Here is a 24,504-nt window from a genome sequence, read left to right as displayed (position 1 = left end):
GTCGCATCCGTGTTTGGCGATATCGTGGTGAACGCACACTGGAAGCGTGTATTCGTCATCGCCATACTGGCGTATCACCCGGCGTGATGGTATGGGGTGCCATTGGTTACACGTCTCGGTCACCTCTTGTTCGCACTGACGACAATTTGAACAGTGGACGTTACGTTTCAGATGTGTTACGACCTATGGCTCTACCCTCCATTCGATCCCTGCGAAGCCCTACATTTCAGCAGGATAATGCACGACCGCATGTTGCAGATCCTGTACGGGCCTTTCTGGATACAGAAAATGTTCGACTGCTGCCCTTGCCAGCACATTCTGCACATTTCTCACCAATTGAAAACGTCTGGTCAATGGTGGCCGAGCAACTGACTCGTCACAATACGCCAGTCACTACTCTTGATGAACTGTGGTATCGTGTTGAAGCCTCATGGGCAGCTGTACCTGTCACGCCATCCAAGCTCTGTTTGACTCAATGCCCAGGCGTATCAAGGTCGTTATTACAGCCAGAGGTGGTTGTTCTGGGTACTGTTTTCTCAGGATCTATGCACCCAAATTGCTTGAAAATGTAATCACATGTCAGTTCTAGTAAGATATATTTGTCCAATGAATACCCGTTTATCATCCGCATTTCTCCTTGGTGTAGCAATTTTAATGGCCAGTAGTGTATATTACCTGTGCACAGCTGCGCTCCCATCCCCAGTTGACACAGACGTTGTCATGTTTTGGCAGGCCTGCACCGGGCGTGTCGCGGCAGCGTTCGGTGGTGGGCGGTTCTTCTGACGAGCTGCTGGCTGCAGGCGCGGGGGCGGACTGCGAGGCGCGGCTGCTGTGCGAGGCGGCGGTGCGGGGGCGGCTGGAGGCGGCCGACGCCCCCGAGCGTGCTCTCTGGCTGGCCGCCCACCAGTGAGTGCTCGCTCCAGTACAGTATACTGCATGTCACTGTGAGTCAGTGCTGCCATCCAGTGGGGCAGGGAAGGAGACTGCCTTCACTTACTGACTTGGCATCGCGCATGAATGTTGACCAGTATTTGCTTATTGATTGCTTATTTAACTTGACCAGATTATGAGCTTAAGGTTTTCTCTTTACTTCGACTAGGAACAACACGTATCAAAGGTATTACAAAAACATTCACTGGAATAATAATAATACAAGGGTGATCCGCAAATAGGGGAATACCAGGGAGGCTTCAGAAGAGGGAGATCAGGCATAGATCTGGAACTTGGGAACACTTTTGAAAGTCAGACAGACAAGAAACACTGTAGTTACCTTTGTTGACTTTAAAAAATCATATGACTCCATAGACCGACAAACGCTCTGGACTGGAAGAATATGGCATGGACAGAAAAACCAGGGCAATTATACAACATACACTCACAGACACCACCTCGATGATTTTCGTGGGAGAAATTTCGGAACCCTTCCAGATAGACTCAAGTGTCCGACAAGGTGAAGGGATTTCACCAATCCTGTTTAACATAGTCTTAGACAAAATGTCAAACAATGGGAAGAGCAAGTTAAGGGAATACAGCTAGGAAGAGCACGTGAAAAAAGAACGATCATAAAATGTCTGGCACTTGCAGATGACACAGCCGTACCTGGTAATACCACACAGGAGGCAAAGGAAGCACTGGAACACCTGCATGAAACAGCTGCCAAAACAGGTCTACAGACATCGTATGAGAAGGCCCAATATATGTAACGACAAACCAACAATGTACACATCCTTCAAACGATGTATGGATCCGTAAAAAGAGTCGATAAATTTAAATATTTAGGGGAATACATACAAATAGGAGGATCAAACAAGGCATCCAACATAGAACGAACAGAAAGACTCCAGAAAGCATACAAACTGACGGGGTCACATTATAATAAGAAAAGCATATCAAGACAGGCCAAAATTAGGCACTACAAAACACTTCTATTACCGGATGCACTGTATGCGCCAGAAACGACCACAATGGAGGATCAGGCATTATAGAGACAGAAAAAATAGAACGCATAATTCTCAGGAAAATATTCGGACCAATACATAAAGATGGTATATGGATGAAAAGTTCTACCAATGAGTTATACCAACACACTAACAGACCCACAGACATGATCAGAAAATGCAAACTAAATTTTTACAGACACATACAAAGAATGGACAACACCAGACTTACAAAGAGAATCTTTGATGTAGTATAACATTCAAGCATTATAACAAATTGGTACCATGAAATAGAGGAAGACATAAGGCAGCTGGTCATCAACAAACAAATGATAAAAGACAGAAAGGAATTCAGAAACAAAATTAGGAACTCAAAATTTATGGTAAATGAGAAGACGAAGACGGGAGCATTATGGACGGAACAAAGGAAACAAGAGCATAGGCAAAGGATGAAGAGATTTTGTGAAGAGAAAAGGAAGAAAGGAAAGAAGTGAAAATTGTATCATCATGAGAAATATCAAATCAAACACTGCCCATAAGGGCAAAAATGATACGAATGAATGAATGAATTAAATACAAGAGTGATCCAAATGAAAACCAGTTTCAAAAAATTTCGAAAAGTTGTGTAATGGCATGCACCGCTATTGAGCAGCGATTTGCGATGCATTTTTTTTTTTTTTTTTTTTTGTTTAGTATTGAAGGTGTCAAACCAACCGATATTCATCACAATGACAGCACTGTGATTCTGGTTTGTCTTTTCAAAGCGGTGCAACTTCTGTGGAGAATGCGCTAAGACCAGGACAGGCTGCCTGTGTAATGACAGAGGAGAATACTGTGTTGGTGGTGGAGACTGTAAAGGAGAACAAATGTAAGCTCTGAACGATATGGCCACAGTCCTGAAGATTAGTATTGGTTCAGGGCAGAATACTGGTCACAGTGAACTGCAGTTCAGTAAGCTGTCTGTAATATGGGTGCCATGTCAGTGCCGGACTGAAAGATCCTTGCTTCGATGCTTGTGAAGAACTTTTGCACAGTTTCCACATCGAAGGTGATGCATTTATGGAAAACTGTTACAGGCAATGAGACTGGGATCCATTACCAGGAATGAAAAGGTCAAGCAAGGAATGTCGCCATAGCTCCTCTCTGAGAGAAAAAAATAAAAGTTCCGCACTCAACTGTCTGCTGGAAAAGTTACGCCCATTCTCTTCTGGGTTTGCAAATGGAATAATTTTGGACAATTACGTGAATAGCGGAGTAATGGTAACCACCACTTCTTATTCAGATCATACTGAAAAGCCAAGTTCACCCTGCAATCACCACAGCATGACAATGCCCGACCATATATAGCCCATAAGAGAGTTGAGACTGTTCAGGAAATGTCAGCGCACACTCCGCTGCAGAGTGAAAATCTCATTCTGGAAATATCCCCCAGGCTGTGGCTAAGCCATGTCTCCGAAATATCCTTTCTTTCAGGAGTGCTAGTTCTGCAAGGTTCACAGGAGTGCTTGTGTAAAGTTTGGAAGGTAGGAGACGAGATACTGGCAGAATTAAAGTTGTGAGGACGGGGCGTGAGTCGTGCTTGGGTAGCTCAGTTGGTAGAGCACTTGCCCGCGAAAGGCAAAGGTCCCGAGTTCGAGTCTCGGTCTGGCACACAGTTTTAATCTGCCAAGAAGTGTTCAGGAAATTAATTGCTGACCAGCTTGCCTCAGGTGAGGACACAACGCCTTTATGATGTATGATTGATTGACATGTCATATAAACTGAAGTGCCAAAAAAACTAGTCTACACATGCTTATTCAAATACAGAGAAATGTAAACTGACAGAATACGGCGCTGCGTCGGCTATGCCTATATAAAACAATAAATGAGTGGCGCAGTTGTTAAATCAATTACTGCTGCTACCATGGAAGGATATCAAGATTTAAGTGAGTTTGAACGGAATGTTACAGTCGGCACACGAGCGGTGGGGCACAGCATCTCCGAAGTAGCGATGCAGTGGGGATTTCCCGTACGACCATTTCACGAGTGTACCGTTAATATGAGGAATGGGGTAAAACATCAAATCCCTGACGTCGCTGGGGCCGGAGAAAGATCCTGCAAGAATGGAACCAACGAAGATTGAACTGAATCGTTCAATGTGACAGAAGTGCAAGCATTTCGCAACAGCTGCAGATTTCAGTGCTGTGTCAGCGTGCGAACCATTCCATGAAACATCAGATATGGGCTTTCGAAACCGAAGGCCTATTTGTGTGTCCTTGATGACTGCACAACACAATGCTTTATGCCTCGCCTGGGCCTGTCAACACCGACACTGGACTGTTGATGACTGGAAGCATGTTGCCTGATGGGACGAGTCTCGTTTCAAATCGTATCGAGCGGATTGGAGTGTAAGGGTGTGGAGACAACCCCATGAGTCCATGGACCCCGCATGTCAGCAGCGGACTGTTCAATCTGGTGGAGGCTCTAATGGTGTGGAGTGTGTGCAGTTGGAGTGATATGGGACCCCTGACACATGTAGATACGACTCTGACAGGTGACACGTACGTAAGCATCGTGTCTGATCACCTGCATCCATTGATGTCCACTGTGCATCCTGACGGGTAATTCCAGCAGGACAATGCAACAACGCACACGTCCAGAATTGCGAAAGAGTGGTTCCAGGAATCCTCTTCTGAGTCTGAACACTTCCGCTGGCCACCAGACTTCCCAGACATGAACATTATTGAGCATATCTGGGATGCCTTGCAACGTGCTGTTCAGAAGAGAGCTACACCCCGTCGTACTCTTACGGATTTATGGACAGCCCTGCAGGATTCACGGTGTCAGCTCCCTCCAGCACTACTTCATACATTAGTCGAGTCCGTGCCACGTCGTGTTGTGGCACTTCTGCGTGCTCAAGGTGGTCCTACACGGTATTAGACAGGTGTACCAGTTTCTTCGGCTCTTCAGTTCGGTAAATAAATCGGCGTTAAAGTTATTAATATATAAAACTAAATGAAAGTCCAATAGTCCTTTGCAACTTTTAACTTGCGTCTTCTGGTGTAGATAAATGTTGTGCGACGTGGTATAGCAAGCAGTTCCAGAATGCCGCATAGTAAGATTTGGTGTTGCTATGCACAGTTCACAGCCCTCCTCAGTTGATAAAAACCATCATCGGTGATGAATGTCATGTCTGTGCTAAAATCATGAACTGCCATCTCTTCACCGATTGAAATACGTTCCCGTCGGCCAATACCAAGCAACAGATAATGCCCCTCATAAACGTTATCCAGGACAGTATTGGGTCTAAAAGTTGACACGCTCATGTGTTTGTAATCAACATAGCACCTGGCAATACAAGCTGTCAGCGTCCAGTGTGTTGTCAAAGTGTGTGCAGCGGTTGCCATTCAGGTACTGAGATGGTGAAGGAAATTCGTTCTTTGTTCAACAGTTTCAGAAGACACAATGCATTGACTGTCTGCTGTGTAGTGTCGTGTGCGGTCAATGAAACTAGCTGAAGCCTGCTACCGATGCATTATAGCTTCTACAGACTCCGGGAAGAATTCATCAGAACTACGCACTTCATACATAAGGCTTATTACTGGTAGATCTGCGATTAGGAGGAGCACCACCAGCGAACCTGAGCGATGAGCCTCGGTTTAACCTTGAATAGGCTTATACATCAGCTGAATTAAATTGTGGAAATGTATTCGCAGTTGCGAATATTATCCACCGTCAACTGTGCATATCAGAACGACGACAATGAAATTTTATGCCAGACTGCTTTATGCAAGCGGTCGCCTCAACCGCTTCGGCTATATGTGAACCTCATCCAAACTTTCATATGCCACAGTCTTCACTCGTACATAATGTATATTAGCGTCAGAAAGGATATATTTATCGAGAGTCGAGATAACAGTGCCTGCGTTATTAAGAGTTGGGTTGGGTTGTTTTGGGGGAAGAAACCAGACACCGAGGACATCGGTCTCATCGGATTAGGAACGATGGGGAAGGAAGTCGGCCGTGCCCTTTCAAAGGAACCATCCCGGCACTTGCCTGGGGCGATTTAGGGAAATCACGGGAAACCTAAATCAGGATGGCCGGACGCGGGATTGAACCGTCGTCCTCCCGAATGCGAGTCCAGTGTGCTAACCACTGCGCCACATAAATGTATGTCCAAAGGAACATTGCATCGTACTTTTTAATAACACAGGCACAGCTATTTCGTATGACTGAAATTCACTAAAATGTACTTCCTAGAAGCAATAGGAACGAAATCAGTGACATGAAACGGTATCAATGCAATCTGTTCATAAATGCCAAACATACACTGTAATGAAATATATTGCTACAATTTAAAATGTATACCAGACCGTAATTGGAACCTGGTGAATTTAATTCGAATGATATACGAGGTGCGACAGTAAAGTAATGAGACTGATGTGAAAGAAAAGGTGCTTACCGTTATAGTCAAGTTTAGTGTTGTCTCCTTCAAAGTAGTCCCCTTCTGATTGCACACACTTTTTCCAGCGCTTCTGTCATTGATGGTAACATTTCTGGAACTCATCTTCCGTAATATCCTCAAAGACCCTCGTCACAGCTTTTTGGACATCTTGTGTTGTTTGAAAATGGTGTCCCTTGACCGCCGTTTTGACTCTTGGAAATAGAAAAAGTTGCACGGAGCGATATCTGGTGGATAAGGTGACTGTGGTAGTACTGAAATTTGTTTTGAGGTTAAAAATTGCTGTACTGGCAGAGCCGTATGGTTCAAAATGACTCTGAGCCCTGTGGGACAACATCTTTGGTCATCAATCTCCTAAAACTTAGAACTACTTAAACCTAACTAACCTAAGGACATCAGACACATCCATGCCCGAGGCAGGATTCGAACCTGTGACCGTAGCAGTCGCGTGGTTCCGGACTGACGCGCCTAGAACCGCTCGGCCACACTGGCCGGCCAGAGCAGTATGAGATGGCGCATTATCGTGATGTAGAATCCAATCTTTCTCATACCAAGATCTTGAGTTATTGTTAGACGAACCGTTTCTCGATTGATGTTCAGTTCTTCTGCAATCATTTTCACTGATAATCTTCGCTCAGATCATATGAGTTTACGCACCCTGACCAAGTTAACATCCATCCGTGAGGTTGATGGTCGTCCACTGCTATCTTCATCCTCAACATTCGTTCTGCCTTCACTAAACTTTGTATGCCAACGAAAAACTTGAGTTCTTGACATAACCTCCTCTCCAAAAGCCTTCTGAAGCTTACTGTAAGTTGTCGCGTTTTCACCCAATTTAACGTAAAAAGAAATGGCATACCATTGCGCAATATTATGCGGTTCCATTTCTGTGACGAGAGACACAAACACGTGTTAACTTATGACAGCACAACTCACGACTGAGCAGTTACATCAATGCGCCGCTTGGACTAGAAGCAGCTTATAGACCAAGGTCAAAGACATAGTGCCTATGTCAAGCCTGCAGGTTGCCACATCTTGCAAAGAGAATCTGTCTCATTACTTTATTGTTGCACATTGTATACGCCTACGGCATAGAAAGCCAAACAAGTAACAATGATATATGTTCAGAAATGCTGAACATACTAGGATACGCAAAATTCTGATGGTTCGATGTTTGTAGAAAATCACGAATCAAACATACTGCGTTCACTTGTATTAATGGATATCCTATGACAAGCTAATGCACAATATTAACATCAAATTTCACATCGCATGTTTGCAACAGCCCTGGAACTGCACCCACATCTCCTGGTTTATTAATGTTATATTTTGTGCTAAGTAAGAGATCTGGATTCAACCTGTCGCTTGTTTCAACACTTGTATCATTTACAAATATAAGAATGTTCATATCTTATGTTATCTTTAGCAGCAGTTTACAAGAAAAGCTGTGATAAAAATAGAAAATGTAGGGATTGTTGATGGTGTAAGCAGCAATTAGCCACAAATTGGTTTCAGGTGACTTCATTCAGAAATTACCGTTATCGGTTTCGAGTTGTTACAGTTCATCATCAGAAAGCTTTCGTGCTTTCCTCAAAACACCCATATGTTAGTTGATTTAAGGTACCCCACACTTCATTTCGTAGCATCAGTATCAGGCAGAAAATCTTTAACTGCTTGTTAATATTGGTGAACAACTTTACAGTTTTCTACATACATAACTAACTGCTCATTACCTATCTCTTTAATTTGCAATGTTACAACTTATGCAATATTAAGATATCGCACTTGTATTTTTTGAGTAAAATAAGATACCTGCGGTCCTCATTTTCCCATTTAGCACCTTAACGTTTTGTGTATATCACGTGACAAACTTCGATAAGAGTCAGAAGATTGCACACTTCGTTTCTTTATAAATTTAACATCAGAGAGAAACAGAGAAAATAATATTTCTTGAACCTTACCCATATGTATTTCACAACGCTGAATTTTACACACTTTTTCAAACTTACAGGACACCAGACAAGATGGCAGTGGCGTTGGGGCTGTACGACGTCTTGAAAGCCATCCGTACTGGTACGTGCGATCTCTACAGCTGCCGTGCGATGCAAGACGAACCGTTCGGAAGTCCGACGTAAAACATCCAGTTCTCTGCCACGACACTGGATGTCCTATAATCACAGTGGCGGCATTAGTGGCAGAACTGTAAACTCTCACACTGACCAGAGATGAACACTAAAGGAGCGTCCTTCAGAAGTGCTTGCAACAAATATGTAGCATTCCAGCAGCGCGCAGTTCAGTATTCAAACCTACTTAGAAAGTTTGTGGAACTCGCTTTGTTTACAACTGTAGATCTTCCACTAATGAACGGATTCTAAGATTTGTTGAGGAATGATAAAACTGATGGTGATCTGTTCATCACATTTAGGAGGATCTGGAGATTTAACTGTAATATCGAAATACGCTATTAGGAAAATTATTTTTGGAATTATTCCTCCAAAACTATTGCCAGATGTCACTGAAAAATTGTATAAAACTAAGTTTAAATTGTCTCTGTTTGAGTCTTGTTCTAATCAGTTGGGCTAAGTGTGCAAAAAGTGGCGACTGTGGTGAAACTAACATCAACAAACAGAAAATCAGTGAATTTCCTTAGTGACAGAAGATTTCGTAGCAAAAAGAAACAAGAAGAAAGTATACAGTATTACTCCACAAAATGTCTGTTGTAGGAATTTGTTCATTCACAAAGGCGAATAATTTCGTATGTGTGCAAAATATTACGTAACTGTTCTTCCTGACATTCAGACATTTGATTGACAGATTATGGTGCCTAACATAGAGTCGCTAGTCTCTTATACGTCTATTTACTCATTATTGTCAACCGCACTGCTGTCGCCGAGTATGGCGAACACAGTAATATCTGTGCATATCTGTGTACAGAAAATATTAGCAATCCCAAAAAGTTAAGGTTTCCACTTGCGCAACTGAGTGAAGTGCCTCAGTGCTGAGGTTTAAGAGTGAATCCCAATGAGACCGTCAGATTTACGTTTTCCATAGTTTAATTAAATCACTTAAGGCAAATACTAGGATAGTTCCTCTGATAAGAGCACGGTTGATTTCTGTCCTCAATCAGTGTTTCTGCTCCGTCTAATTATCTCGTCGGCAACGGGACTTTAAACACTAATAATACTTCTACACTACTACATAAAGAGAAGTCGTTGTTCAGCGTTGTAACCAAAAATCTCGGAAAGTTCTTGGCCACTTTACTTTAGATTTTTACACGATACTCTAATAAACGCTCGGACTGACGTGAGGTACACATTTTTGCTATAAATCGGCCCTTTTCTAGAGTAATATATGTATATTAAAAATGCGTGTAGCTTGTCCGTCCGAATGTTTATTAACCTGTAAAAATTTGAAATAAATCAGTCAAGCACTTTTCCGTATATACCGGGACATCAAAAAGACAGTATAAATTTGAAAACTGAATAAATCACGGAATAATGTAAACAGAGAGATACAAACTGACACACATGCTTGGAATGACATTGGGTTTTATTAGAACCAAAAAATACAGAAGTTCAAAAAATGTCCGACATATGGTGCTTCATGTGATCAAAATACCAATAATTAGCATAACAAAGCAAGACAAAGCAAAGATGATGTTCTTCATCTACATCTACATCTACAGCTACATCCATACTCCGCAAGCCACCTGACGGTGTGGGGCGGAGGGTACCTTGAGTACCTCTATCGGTTCTCCCTTCTATTCCAGTCTCGTATTGTTCGTGGAAAGAAGGATTGTCGGTATGCCTCTGTGTGGGCTCTAATCTCTCTGATTTTATTTACTATTAGTCTTGATCACGATTTATTTATCAAGGTGACCGGTTTCGACCACTACTGTGGTCATCTTCAGACCATTGAGTAGGAACCTCTTTCTGTTGGAGAATCACTACTCTAGTAGTCGAAACCGGTCACCTTGATAAATAAATCGTGATCAAGACTGTTTTTAATAGTAAATATTTATAAGACATTGTTCACTGCTGTTCCCGTAGTGCATTCAAAAGTAATTCTCTGATTTTATCCTCATGGTCTCTTCGCGAGTTATACGTAAGAGGAGCAATATGCTGCTTGACTCCTCGGTGAAGGTATGTTCTCGAAACTTTAACAAAAGCCCGTACCGAGCTACCGAGCGTCTCTACATCTACTTTACAGGAAATGCTCAATATGTCCACCATCATTCCTCAACAACAGGTGTAGTCGAGGAATAATGTTGTGAACAGCACTGTAAAGCATGTCCGCAGTTATGGAGAGGCATTGGCGTCGGATGCTGTCTTTCAGCATCCCTAGAGATGTCGGTCAGTCACGATACACCTGCGACTTCAGGTAACCCCAAAGCCCGTAATCGCACGGACATGACGAAAGTGGCGGCTGAGCACATGGTCATCACCAAACGACGCGCGCAAGAGATGGTTCAAATGGTTCAAATGGCTCTGAGCACTATGCGACTTCACTTCTGAGGTCATCAGTCGCCTAGAACTTAGAACTAATTAAACCTAACTAACCTAAGGACATCACACACATCCATGCCCGAGGCAGGATTCGAACCTGTGCAAGAGATCTTTCACGCGTCTAGCAATATGGGGTGGAGTGCCATCCTGCATAAACATCGTACGTTCCAGCAAGTGTTTATCAGCCAGACAGGGGATGATGCGATTCTGTAACGTATCGGCGTACCTCTCAGCCGTCACGGTAGCAGTTACGAAAGCAGAATCACGCACTTCCTTGAAGAAAAAATGCCCGATAACGATAGATGTGGTAAATCCAACCCATACCGTGACTTTCTCGTCGTGCAATGGAGTATCCACGACAGTTCTAGGATTTTCGGTAGCCCAAATTCTGCAATTGTGGGCGCTGACAGACCCTCGGAGCGTGAAATGAGCTTCGTCGGTCCACAACACGTTACTCAACCAATCGTCATCTTCCGCCATCTTTTGAAACGCCCACACCCCAAATGCCCTCCGCTTTGCTAAATCGCCAGATAACAGTTCATGATGCCGATGCATTTTGTACGGATAGCATCAGAGGGTACGCCTCAGTGCCAACCAATCAGTAGTGTATGGAATGCCTGTGCGACGTGCGACTGCACGAGCGCTGACTTCCCCGTGCATAGACGAACCCGCTACAGTCTCCATTTCTTCCTGAACTGTCTCAGCAGCATTACGCCTTGTGCTCGGTCGACCACTACGGGGTCTATCGTCTAAACAACCCATGGCTGCGAACTATGAATCATTCTCGCCACAGCTGCATTTGTCAACGGAACTTTACCCGTTCGAATCCCCTTCCTATGGTGATAGGATCATAACGCTGAACTAGCACAGTCCCCATCCTGATAATACAGCTTCACTAAAAGCGCCTTTTCAGGTAACGTCAACATGCTGCGACTGCTGGCGCATCTGATTCTCTCCCTCATTACAGCTCCTTTTACACACGATTGTCATGCGCAGTCACTGACGTTTTGCTGTCCAGCGCCATCTGTCGGACATTTTGTGTGTTTTTTTTTTGTTTTTGTTCTAATAAAACCCCATGTCATTCCAAGCATGTGTGTCAATTTTTACCTCTCTATCTACATTATTCCGTGGTTTATTAAGTTTTCAAATTTATACTGACTTTTTGATCAGCCGGTATATATTAACCGATGCCAGTAGGAAGCAAAATTACTTGTGTAGGTCGACAACGCGCCATTTTTAAACTACGGTCGTGGAATTGCCCTGTTGCGGTTCGTCGGTTGACGGGCAGCGCTATGGTTGTCGGTTCACCCACACAAACGTCCCTCACCCTTTTAACTGCCCCATCATGATACACACACGTGTCGAATAGGTCTTGCTCCGGCAACAGGGCAATCCCGCGGCCAAGTGGAGCGTGTGGCGCCAGGTTTTCGTAGTTTAAAAATGGTGCGTTGTCGACCTACACGACATTGGTAATTTTGGTTACTGCTGGTATCAGCTATCCAGTGTTAAAATTTCGTGACACAATTTTTCTCCACCCTGTATATTCGAAAAGCAGTTCACTTCAGATTAGATTTTAATGAAATTTTATAAACATTCGGATGAGCAAAGGCTACATGTATTTTTATGGCTCTGAGCACTATGGGACTTAACATCTGAGGTCATCAGTCCCCTAGAACTTAGAACTACTTGAACCTAACTAACCTAAGGACATCACACACGTCCATGCCCGAGGCAGGATTCGAACCTGCGACCGTAGCGGTCCCGCAGTTCCAAACTGAAGCGCCTAGAACCGCTCGGTCATTCCGGCCGGCCTACATGTATTTTTAATAATATATATATACATTGCTCTGGAAAAGTTCTTGGTCGATTTACTTCAAATCTTGCCTGTTAAACATTCAGACGGATTTACGCCGTGTATATATTTTTAAATGACAATGCTCATGTTTTTCGTTAAAACAGACCACGAGAGAGAAGCTACTGCGCTGTGGAAATGTATGGTTTCCATTTCTTCTCCTAGTCTGTTTCATCTACGATAGGAAACAATGTATATTATTAGACAAATTCTTTCTCTCGTATATATTCTTTCTCCTTCTTTCTCCTTGTACACGATTTTAAAGCAAAATTGTATACACTACAATGTGCTGTTTTGTTTTCTTCCTTCTCGTCGGTTTTACAGATTAGACGACAGTTGTAGTTATGGCTCCTCGGCTTACGATTCGAATACTGTTACAAAATCTGAATATGATCTGGTTGAAAATTGCTGCGATTTGCGTCTGCTTCAGGCAAATCCTGGCACATGCCTATGCCCTCTGCCAAATCCTTGTCGTATAACTGGTGGAGGTCCTGCAGATAGTACAGCGTTTTTTGTCATCGTGTGTCGCTATACTTATGTATTGTAGAGGGTGGAATGTCCATTTCTGTCGACAGTCGCCGCGCCTGTTTTTGGACTACGTTCAATGGATGTTTCAATGTCGCTCAGCAGATGCTGAAGGACTGCTTTGGCCGGCCTCGTTCTTAACTGTACCAGTGTGTTTAAACTTGTTCACTAATACTGTTGAATTGCTTTATGAGTTGGTCCAGGTTTATGGTATCGGCGATCAAATCTCGTCCCAATTTCACCATACGACAGCCACTGCAACCTCCACGTCAGATTGCCTATCCTCTCCAGCACAGTTAACATAATGTTCGTACAAGTACTTGACAAAACAGAGCTCATGTTTAGCGGCGCCATGAATACAATCCATCATAATTTATGGTCGCCCCCGGTAGCTGAGTGGTCAGCGCGACAGAATGACAGTCCTAAGGGCCCGGGTTCGATTCCCGGCTGGGTCGGAGATTTTCTCCGCTCGAGGACTGGTTGCTATGTTGTCCTAATCATCATTTCATCCCCATCGACGCGCAAGTCGCCGAAGTGGCGTTAACTCGAAAGACTTGGACCCGGAGAACGGTCTATTCGACGGGAGACCCTAATCACACGACACTTATTTATCATAATTTTGAACAACAACCTCAGCTCTTACGTTTCCATCGGAACTGTAGTGCTCTAGCATATACATCGTACCCATACACTACCATTCTCTACTCTTCAGTTTCAAAAATCTTGTAATCGACGAAGGAAAATCTAGAAACATGTGACAGAATAATTTTCATTACTAAGTCTGAAACGTCTTCATTCCAGTTGCAGAAAATATATCGACACCCCGTTTTTAGGAGTAGGGCGAAAGGACTGTTAGTATAATTAGCATATCATCCGGAACTAATAGTGTGATCCAGTCCCTCAATAAAGAAATTTTTTGACAGTTTTAAGCATTTTTCACAAAATTGTCGAACATTATAATTACCGATATCTCTTTGTCATGTCCGGTTTATCACTGTAACAGTATTGTTAAATTTCGGTCATTTGTGCGAATTCAGTTCGCATCATGATGTTTCACAAGTTTAATCAAGTATGCCTGGTACCCAGCGCAATATGTAGAACAACGTACACGACCATTTCTTACTGGCTCCCAGTTCTGCCTAAATAAAACTAGTATCGGTAATTACTGTGACTTGCCTGGATGGATAATTTTTCTGTTATCAGATGTGCCGTGTTTAAGGAAAATGTTTGTTTTCGTCATCCAATAAACAGTATGTATATTTGTTACGACTATAAGGAAGCAACAAGGAACCGTTTCATTGTTAGTAAAATATGTGCATTATTCAAAAATTATCATAAGAACTGTGCTACAGGAATTTTCTGTAAAATATTTTATGTCAAAAAATGAAAGTACCGATCGATGGAAGTAGTCTGGATTGTAACATAATACACTGCCTTGATTTTGTTTCTTCTGTCTGTCAATTGTGTAACAATAAAATCTGCAACAGTTTAGGTATGAAAATGCTCTACAAGTTATTCAAAAACTGAGACATTTATTTGTGTGGTTTAAATGGTCAAAATTCACTTGTGTCCTCTTTGGACTTGGGCTCTACAAAACGCTACGTTCTCTTGTGACGTACTTGCTTCCTCGCCAGATCGCGGGCTGGACAAGAAGGGCTGTGCAGACTGCTGTTACAAGCGGTCTATCCGTAAGACTGCCGCTATGGGGATTGTAGCGGAAGTGCGGAAATCCGCACTGCGCCCTGGAATGGGATGTGGGAGAACGGAACTAGACTGAGCGGCTAGAGAAGGCGTGTTGCAGTTGGCTCTCTGACTCAGTCTTGCATTAACACATTAAAACACAACTAGCTCTTTACCCACACGAAGAACTGAGCGCTATTGACAAGCGATTTCAAACTGATTCCGTATTTTTACATTTCCTGAAGGTTTTTGACGCCGAACCACATGAGTGGCTTGTAGTGTACGTTATTTAACTGGATTCGTGTTTTCCTCTCAGAAAGGTCACAGTTCGTAGTAATTAATGGAAATTCATCGAGTAAAACAAAAATGGCAGAAATGGCGTTGGACAAGGTAGTGTTATTGGCCCTCTGCTGTTCCTTATCTATACAGACGATTTAGGTGACAGTCTCAGCACCCATCTTAAGTTGTCTGCAGATGCTGCTGCCGTTTATCACCGACTAACGTCATCAGAAGATCAAAACAAATTGCAAAACGATTTAGGAAAGATGGTGCAGAAATTGGCAATTGACCCTAAATAATGAAAAGTGTGAGGTTATCCACATGAGCGCTAAACTTACTGATACGATCGATAAATTAGTCAAACCTAAAGGCCGTAAATTCAACTAAATACCTAGGTATTACAATTACGAACAACTTAAACTGGAAAGAACACATGTTGTGAGGAACGCAAACCAGAGACTGCGTTTTATTGACAGAACACTTAGAAGATGTAACACTTCTACTAAAAATACTGCCTGCACTATGCTTGTCTGTCCTCTTTTGGAGTACTACCGCGTGGTGTGGGATCCTTACCAGATAGAATTAAAGGAGTACATAGAGAAAGTTCGAACAAGTGCCGCAAGTTTTGTATTATCCCGAAATAGGAGAGTGTCACTGACATGAACAAGATTTGGGATGGACAGCATTAAAACAAAAGCAGAAGAATCTTCTCACGAAATTTCAGTCGCCAACTTTCTCCTCCGAATGCGAAAATATTTTGTTGTCGCCGACCCCCATATGGAGATCATGATAATAAAATAAGAGAAATCACAGCTCCCACTGAAAGATATAGCTGTTCATTTTTCCGCGCGCTGTTCGAGATTGCAGTAATGGAGAACTATTGTGAAGGTGGATCGATAAACCCTCTGCCACGCACTTAAGTGTCATTTTCGAGTATCCATGTAGATGCAGAAAATGCAGGAACGAAGAAGAGGCAGTTAATTACAAAATTTTATAGTTGTATTGTGAAAACATCATCAATCGTGATGAATATTAGTAAGACTTAATAAATCGATTTCTATGTAAACAATATGCTTTGTGAACTTCTGCTCTCATTCGATATGCCTAGAGTAATTTTGAAGTTTATTAGCAAGAAACACAACTATGTAAATTTTATAAACTCATTTGCAATGTTTTCATAAAATTTTGTTGCATTTACCGAAAAAATATGTGTAAATTAGTTTTAAATACTTTTGTTGCCAGCATTCTAAATGATTAGATTCTTTGCCTACACTGCTAATCCCTCTGATCTGTTTCACTTGGCGGGAAGAGACGATGTTAAAGACAGACTTGGCAATCACAGTGAGTAGTTGCAACTGCAACTCATTTGAGCATGTAAAAGTTATGTGAGTGTGGAAGTTGAATGTTTATTGTGAACCACTTCTTTAAGTGTCAGAACACATAAGGTAAAACGAATGAAATTTTATTTTTTAATGGCTAATGTCACCCATTGAGTTATTATGAATTTGGGTTGCAGATTATGCTATCTTCTTTTCTTTGGCGTGTTTCCTCAATATTTTTAATGTTGTCTTATTCTATGTGTGAAGAAACTATGAATTTTATTGAAAACATTACAACATTTAACTTTTACATAATAATGCGCTGCACCATAGTGCACTACCAGCGATGACTTACCACGGACTACTGCAGAAAAGCTTTGTGCTCTGTGGAAAATGAAGAACTCTTATTCATTGTAATTTTGATATTAAGAGAGAGAGACCTGTAATGAATTAGGATGACGATAGTCTGAACTTTTGTAGAGTCTGTACATCTGAAAGCCGATTGCAATAATATACAATTGTTGGAAGCCATCTTTACAATTATGTAATTCAGAAAGTTGTGTAAGACTGTAGACGTGTTCTGAATGGTTGTTGTAGCTAAAACTGTTTTTTTAACTAATGAATTTCAGAATATACGGTATTAACTTTCAGGTCGGTGTCCAGCGTTTCAATTGCAATTTCTAAACCCCAGTTTTCGTTTTAGGATACTGGTGCAGCCTTTTTGCAGACACACTCTTTTATTTTTAGCGTACAACTTTTTGCATCGTCAGTGGGTTTTGTTTATTGAAAACTGTAAAAGGTGAACGTATTTTATGTTGTAACTGATCTAACAAAGTGAAGTCTAAGGAAAGTTTTTCTTCGTTCTGCTTCCTACTGTGATTTTCTATTATATGGTTTTGCAGGACCAACTGTATGGAGTCCTGCACTGATAACTTGTCATCTGCAAACCAAACGAAATAAACGTGCATCGTCGATTTAACGCATTCCTTGATTTTTTAAAATCAAGCTATCTGTGCAGGACACGTACAGTTCGTCTTGCAAAATCATATAATGTAGAATCACGGTAAGATGCAAAACGAACAAAAACTTTCCTTAGGCCTCACTTTGCTAGATCAGTTACAACCTAAAATATGTTGACTTTTTACAGTTCTCGATAAGCGAAATCCACTGATGGTGGAACTCAGATACTGAAACATGTTTGGGTAAAAAAGAAATAGTGTGTCCGCAAGAAAACGCATCTTATATCCCATAATTTAACTGCAAACAAGGAAAAGAAGACAAGAGCTGCAGATCCATAAGATGAATAGCCAATTTCTATGTTTAAAGATCTATGTGTACGCAACTGCGAGGATGTGTGAAGTGTGACGTGTTAAACACAACCCGCGCCACGGTGTTTGCTTTTTGTGCTAATCATTTAATTACATAATTTCATTTACTAAGCGTAAATAATTTTCAAACAGTTCACCACCCAGCGGTATAGATGCAGACTCCCGTGCTGCTTGCAATAACGGCGCCGAACTCTGATTTAAAAATGAACCTTTTTGGTAATGAATTACGATTAGCTCGTTTCAGCTCTGATACGGCACAGTTTCGCTGAACATGTGAGATCACATTCATGTACAGAAAGGTATTCAGATTGTATTTAAATTTGACAGAACGAGGTTTCGATGGTAATTAACTGAACAGAAGTGATAAACATTATTTGTTGCGCTATTCACTAACAGTTTTATTTGACACTGCATTCACAATACTTCACAAAAGATAAATACTTTTCAGATTTCGTTTTTCAATTACATACACAGTTAGATACCGTCTTCGTCGTACTATATAAAATATTATTTCAGAAATGGAATAAGATCTCATTCCACAGGAAAAACTCAACACAACATTCAGTGAATAAAACAACTAAGCCACCATGCAATGAGCCAATTAGCAAATTTTTAATTTATGATATGAATACTTCTGATTTTACTAAAAATGCCGAATATCTGTAAAGGTGATGCATCTTTGGAACTAACCTCTTTTGGGACAGCATGTCACAATATACAGGATGGTCCATTGATCGTGACCGGGCCAAATATCTCACGAAATAAGCGTCAAACGAAAATACTACAAAGAACGAAACTTGTCTAGCTTGAAGGGACAAACCAGATGGCGCTATCTTCGTTGATCCATTATGGATCGTGGGCGACGGCTGGCGTGAACTTCTTGATACAATAATTTACCAACAGCCGTATGATTCGTAGAAGTTTGTTTTATTTTATGAAGTTCTCGTGTGCTACCAGTTTCGGCATTACATTGATGGTATCTTCAGGCCCCACTCGTCATAGTCGTAAAATCGCTATACATGGAAGGAGCCATATAACTGGATCCGCGAATCAATCGTCATGCAACAGCTCTTGGTGGCCAGGCGACACAGACTGAGGCGATGGGCAAACCGCTGCTTCTGCAGCAGGCATATAATGAATGCACCCATGTTGACTGCTGTTGATCAATGAATAACCCTAGAACGAAATGATAACTAAATCAACACCTTAAGCTGTCGAGAGGCGTTGATATACATCAGCGGGGATAGTTGAAAATGTGTACCCCGACCGGGACTCGAATCCGATATCTCCCGCTTACATGGCAGACGGTGTATCCATCCGAGCCACCGAGGGCACAGAGGATAGTGCGACTGCAGGGATTTATCCTTCCCACGCTCCCCGTGAGACCCACATTCCCAACTTAATGTCCACACACTACATTCTTTCTGCCTCTGCGCATTACACTCATTACTCGTGGCAGGCAATCTTTTCGAGTCCCGTAAGAGTTCGGGCAACGCGTGTGCATCCGCACAGAAGAAGAAGGTCAATGGCCGGTTAGCCTTAACTATATGGAGTTGTCCGAAAGAACAGATACCATCTCCATATAGAATAACAGTAGAACTTGCACGCCAGTAACATACCAGGTGTACCGGTATGAAATGAGCGTTTTTTTGTGAAAATGAAACACTAATTTTGAATTGAAAAGTAAAAACATTTTATTCAAAGTGCTGACCATTGATTTCTATACATTTTGACCATCTTTCTGGCAATTTGTGGACATCACGCCAATAGAAATGTTCGTCTTTTGAAGCAAACCCATCAGACACCGAATTTTCGACTTCTTCGTAGGAATCGAAGTGTTCCTCAGCCAATGCGTGTCCCATTGATGAAAACAAATGGTAGTCGGAAGGGGCCAAGTCTGGTGAATACGGCGGGTGGGGTAGCAGCTCCCAGCCAAGTGTTTTGATTGTATCCTGAACCAGGTTTGCTTTGTGTGCAGGTGCATTGTCGTGTAAAAAAAATTACTTTGTCATGTCTTCTGGCCCATTCTGCTCTTTTTTCGATCAATGCATAGTTCAAATTGATCATTTGTTGTCTGTAGCGATTAGTATTCACAGTTTCACCGGGTTTTAGAAGCTTACGATATACCACACCTCTCTGATTCCACCAACAAAGAGCATTGTCTTCTTGCCGCTTCGATCTGGTTTTGCAGACGATGTTGATGGTTGTCCCGGATTAATCCATGATTTTTCCGGTTTAGGATTCTTAAAATAAACCCTTTTTAATCATCAGTAACAATTCGATGCAAAGTTGATTTTCTTTCATGTCTCTGAAGCAAAATTTGACAAATGGTTTTTCGGTTTTCCATCTGTCTTTCATTAAGTTCATGTGGCGCCCATTTTCCACACTTCTGGATTGCTGCCATTTGCTTCTGCATCTTCATCCAACATTGGTTGGTCTTCCACGTTCTTCGTTTCTTACATCAAAATCATTATTTCTGAACCGTTGAAACCATCTTTTGCATGTTGCTTCTGATAGAGCACGATCACCATATACCTCGACAAGCATTCTATGCGACTCTGCAGCACTTTTTTTCAAATGAAAACAAAAAATTAATGCTTTCCGAAAATTATGACTTTCTGGTACAAAATTCGACATTCTTAATACGATGAAAACATATAATGTTGTTTGTTCCATGACTTGAAATATACTAAATATCTTTGAGAGATGTCATATCAACCAAGCAAAAAAAAAAAAAAAAACATTAACGCTCGTTCACAACAAATGTTCCCTATCGACACATTTGTATCTTAACGCTCATTTCATACCGATGCACCTGGTAATTGGACATCCACTAAGTGACGATAGGCGGCTTTTTCAGACGAATCACATTTTATGCCCCGTCGCACAGCTGGCCGTTGGCGTGTATGAGATGAAACGTCTGAAACCAAACACACTGCAACAATCGTCGGAAGAACCCACGCTGAAGGAGGGAACATTATGGTTTCGTAGCATTCTGTGGATGATATCGTCATTTTAGAATGCACAATGGTTCAACAGAAGCGTGCACCTATCCTGAGGACCATTGTGTATTGAGTACCTAGAAACGACAGAGGGGCTTCGTCCCGCCGTAGCCCTCAGTGGTTCACAACCCCACAACAGGCCACAGCAGTCCACCCACCCCACGCTGAACTCAGGGTTGTTGTTGTGCGGTTCGGGCCCCAGCGGATCCCCCCCCCCCCCTGCCCCCCCCCCCCCCCCCCCCGCCGCCAGGGAACGTTTCATACCAGTGTACCATCAAATGTTTGCATGGTAGAGTAATCATGGTAATGAGGCGGAATAAGGGGAACCTGCCTACATTCGCTGAGGCAGATGGAAGACCACCTTAAAAAGTTTCCACAGGCTGGCCCGCACACTGGACCTCGACACTAATCCACCGGGTGGATTTGTGCCAGGGACCGGCACGCCTTCCCACTCGGGAAGCAACGCGTTAGGCGGCGCGGCTAGCCGGGCGGGCCCTGAGGACAATCCTCGCCCCTATATGCAGTTTGTTTCTCCTCGACATGCTGCCGTCTACCAGCAGGACAATGCAACTAGTCACACAGTTCACAGTGTACGTGTGTAGTTTGAAGAGCATCAGGATGAGTCTACCATACTCGTCTGGCCATCAAACTCCCTGGATTTAAACCCAATCGAGAATCTGCAGAACCACTTGGGTAAGGCTGTTCACACCAGCTGAGTAACCTAGTGCAGCTGGCTACAGCACTGGGTCCAGCATGGATCCACATCCCTGTCAGTACATTCCAGAAACCCATTGACTCTCTTCCTTCATGTCTCTCAGTGATCCATGCAGAAAAAGGTAGCTGTTCAGGCTTGTGACAGGTGGTCAAAACAATGTTACTGGACAGAGCCTCGAACTTATGTCCTGTGAACAGACCACGAAGGTAAAGCAGTAAATATTGCAGCTCACCAATAATCGTTTCATCTGTGTACCACTCGCAGCTGGAATGGGAAAGTGGGAGAGAGCTGGTGCTGAGAGAGGACGAGTCACTTTCTCGCTTATTATCATATTCAAGGCTACTTTAGGGCTATTACACCCTAGAAATCATTTTTGTGAGATGACACGAAGTTATCAACATGAGCTGGCATTGATGGGAGCATGTACATTGCTAATGCATGCAGGATCTTTATGGTAGCACTCCTTCAAATAGTATTTTCTGGAGTTGAGCAGGCAACTTGGTTATTTAACAGTAAATCTTGCAGTGGACGTTCGGGTCTTGGAAGCCACATGCAGCTATTAAGGAGTGGAACATCTCGAAGCACTTACTGGGGACAGAATGCCACTCCCAAGAATTTCTCGCACTGGCGTGCAGACAATGCTTTTGGCCGAAGAGGCCAAAAAAAAATGGCTACCTGCTAGGTGGCTCTGGTCAGGGCAGGGACAGGGCTGCAAGAGAATTAGGCCATCCAGCCAAGCTGTAATGACAGAGTCGCAAGCGCCCATTGCGTATAGGGATGGTGGTCATAAAAATTCACGAGTTTCCATGTTCACCTTGGACTGTACGCTATCAAGGGACGTCAGATGGTGTCGTCCCTCTGGCTGCGGAGTTTGTTGGGAAGAATTTTAGAATGGAACGTACCATTTATAGTGGCTCTGAAAATGTTTGTTTAAACACAAAAGCATTGTTCTTAGTTTAGAAGAGACCTCTGGTCGGACATGCTGTAACGTTCAGCCTGTCCAGTTAATGATTTCTGTGATAAATGTGTAAGGTGGCAACGGCCTCGCACCTTACATGAGGCCATTTAACGTGACACTTCAGATTTTGTTGCAGTAATACTCTAAATTACGGTGTAGGAAATCTATGTGGAAATTCCGCTATTTTGTAATTATAAGATTTTGCAAGCGAGACAGAGCTCGGCCACCTCCCCGGCTAGCCGCCGAAGGCCACAGCCTGACGGTATGAATGGTGAACTGGGGGATTCCTGTAATCCGTTTAGAGAGGCCACAGCGGCCGCCAACCTGAGAGGGACGCGCGGCTGCAGGTGTTCAAGTGTTTACCAAAACAGAACAGGGGATAGCTGGACGGGCTTTCGTGTGCTAGCTTTCGCCTATGTCCCACTAATTTTACGCCTTCGAGTAACTCAAGTGGGGCAGGCCACGAGTTCCGAATAACAAAACTTTCAATGCAAGAATCTGTGTTCGCTACGAATCTTGCCAGCAAAATCTCGAGTGGTTTCTTGGGAGAAAACTTCCAGTAAACGTGTTATTGCCCATAGCTATGGTTCTTCCCAGCCGGCGTGGGCGGAGTTTACTCGTGAAATTTTGTAGAAATAAAAGAATTGTGGAAAAGAGTTCTATCCCCAGGCCGTACATTGGTTGGCACTAGCAAACTGCGTATTTGGAGAGCATGTAGTGATGTGATTCGCTCGGTAAAAGTTGAGGTGAGAAAACAAAAGGTGAAGAGCGATCTTGCTGGACTGTCGGTAGAGGTCTTTCGTTCTGGGGTCTCGTACTGAGAGGACGTCAGCCTAGTCGTCTCCCCTCTCGGTCTTTCGTTCTGTGAGGACGTTAGCCGCGCCGGCTCATTGCTGACGGAAACATTGTCGCAATTAGAGAAGTATACGGACAGCAATCTGTTGTTCGAGTAGTGTAGGAGTGTACTTTCCGAGACGCCACACGCCGACCGTACGGCCGCGCCGTCGCCGTCGCAGACCGCCGCTACAACAGGAATGTTACGGTGAGATGGCTCCCACTTCGGCCTGTGTTAGGAGTAACGTTAAAGAGTTGGATCACGGGCAATTGCTGTTTCCACAGAAGTTTCACGGTACTTTGGGGTGTAGTGGTTCTTCGTATATAAGTTATAAGAGATCGCGTTTTGGACCGATTTTAACACAGTTACTGCCAATGCCAGTTAGGAGGATAACTTGTAAATTGTTCATTGTATTTTATTCAGCATTGATCTGAATGTTATAACAAAATTATTGAGATTCAGTGCGGCCTTTACTTTCAGTAGCTGATCCTGGATTGACCCTTTTGCTTTATTTTACTTTTGTGTACGTGTTTGATGTCACTGAACACCCTAAGTGTTCGTGATCGTTCATGTTTGGAAGTAAAAACAGGTGTGATTCATCGTCAACACTACCACCGCACATTAATTAGGGGCGACAGGGCCACATTTAATTCTAGTGTTATCCATTTTTGCGTACAGTTCCACTCCCAGTTTCTCTGTAAGTTGTTTGTAGGGGTGAACACACGTAAAAATCGGACAAGCAACGGGTGCGGTGTTACAAATGTTTTTCTTTTTTCTTTATTGTCATTTTGAAACCTGTATACAGGCAGGCCTGCAGCAGCATACTACGCCGCTCTTTGGCCGCAGAGAAACACAAAGATACAATGAAGACAATTAGAGAAAAAAGATGGTGGACATATAAACGGAGACAAACACTTTTAAAAATACAAGGTGCCGTTCACGGGCGTAGAGTCCAAGATAAAATTGTTCAGAAACTTGGACACAGACAGAAACGAAAATTGTCACACGTGAACGTAGGTGCACAAAACGAATAACACTGAACCACTTAAGCACAAAACTATGGCACACACAGAACACAAGGCGTTGATCTCCGGCGCGCGAATGTTCACTGACCGTGTACGGGTCCGG

The sequence above is a fragment of the Schistocerca piceifrons genome, chromosome 9 (assembly GCF_021461385.2).
Source record: "Schistocerca piceifrons isolate TAMUIC-IGC-003096 chromosome 9, iqSchPice1.1, whole genome shotgun sequence".
NCBI classification, from domain to species: Eukaryota; Metazoa; Arthropoda; class Insecta; order Orthoptera; family Acrididae; genus Schistocerca; species Schistocerca piceifrons.
Note: the sequence above shows the minus strand (reverse complement) of the source record.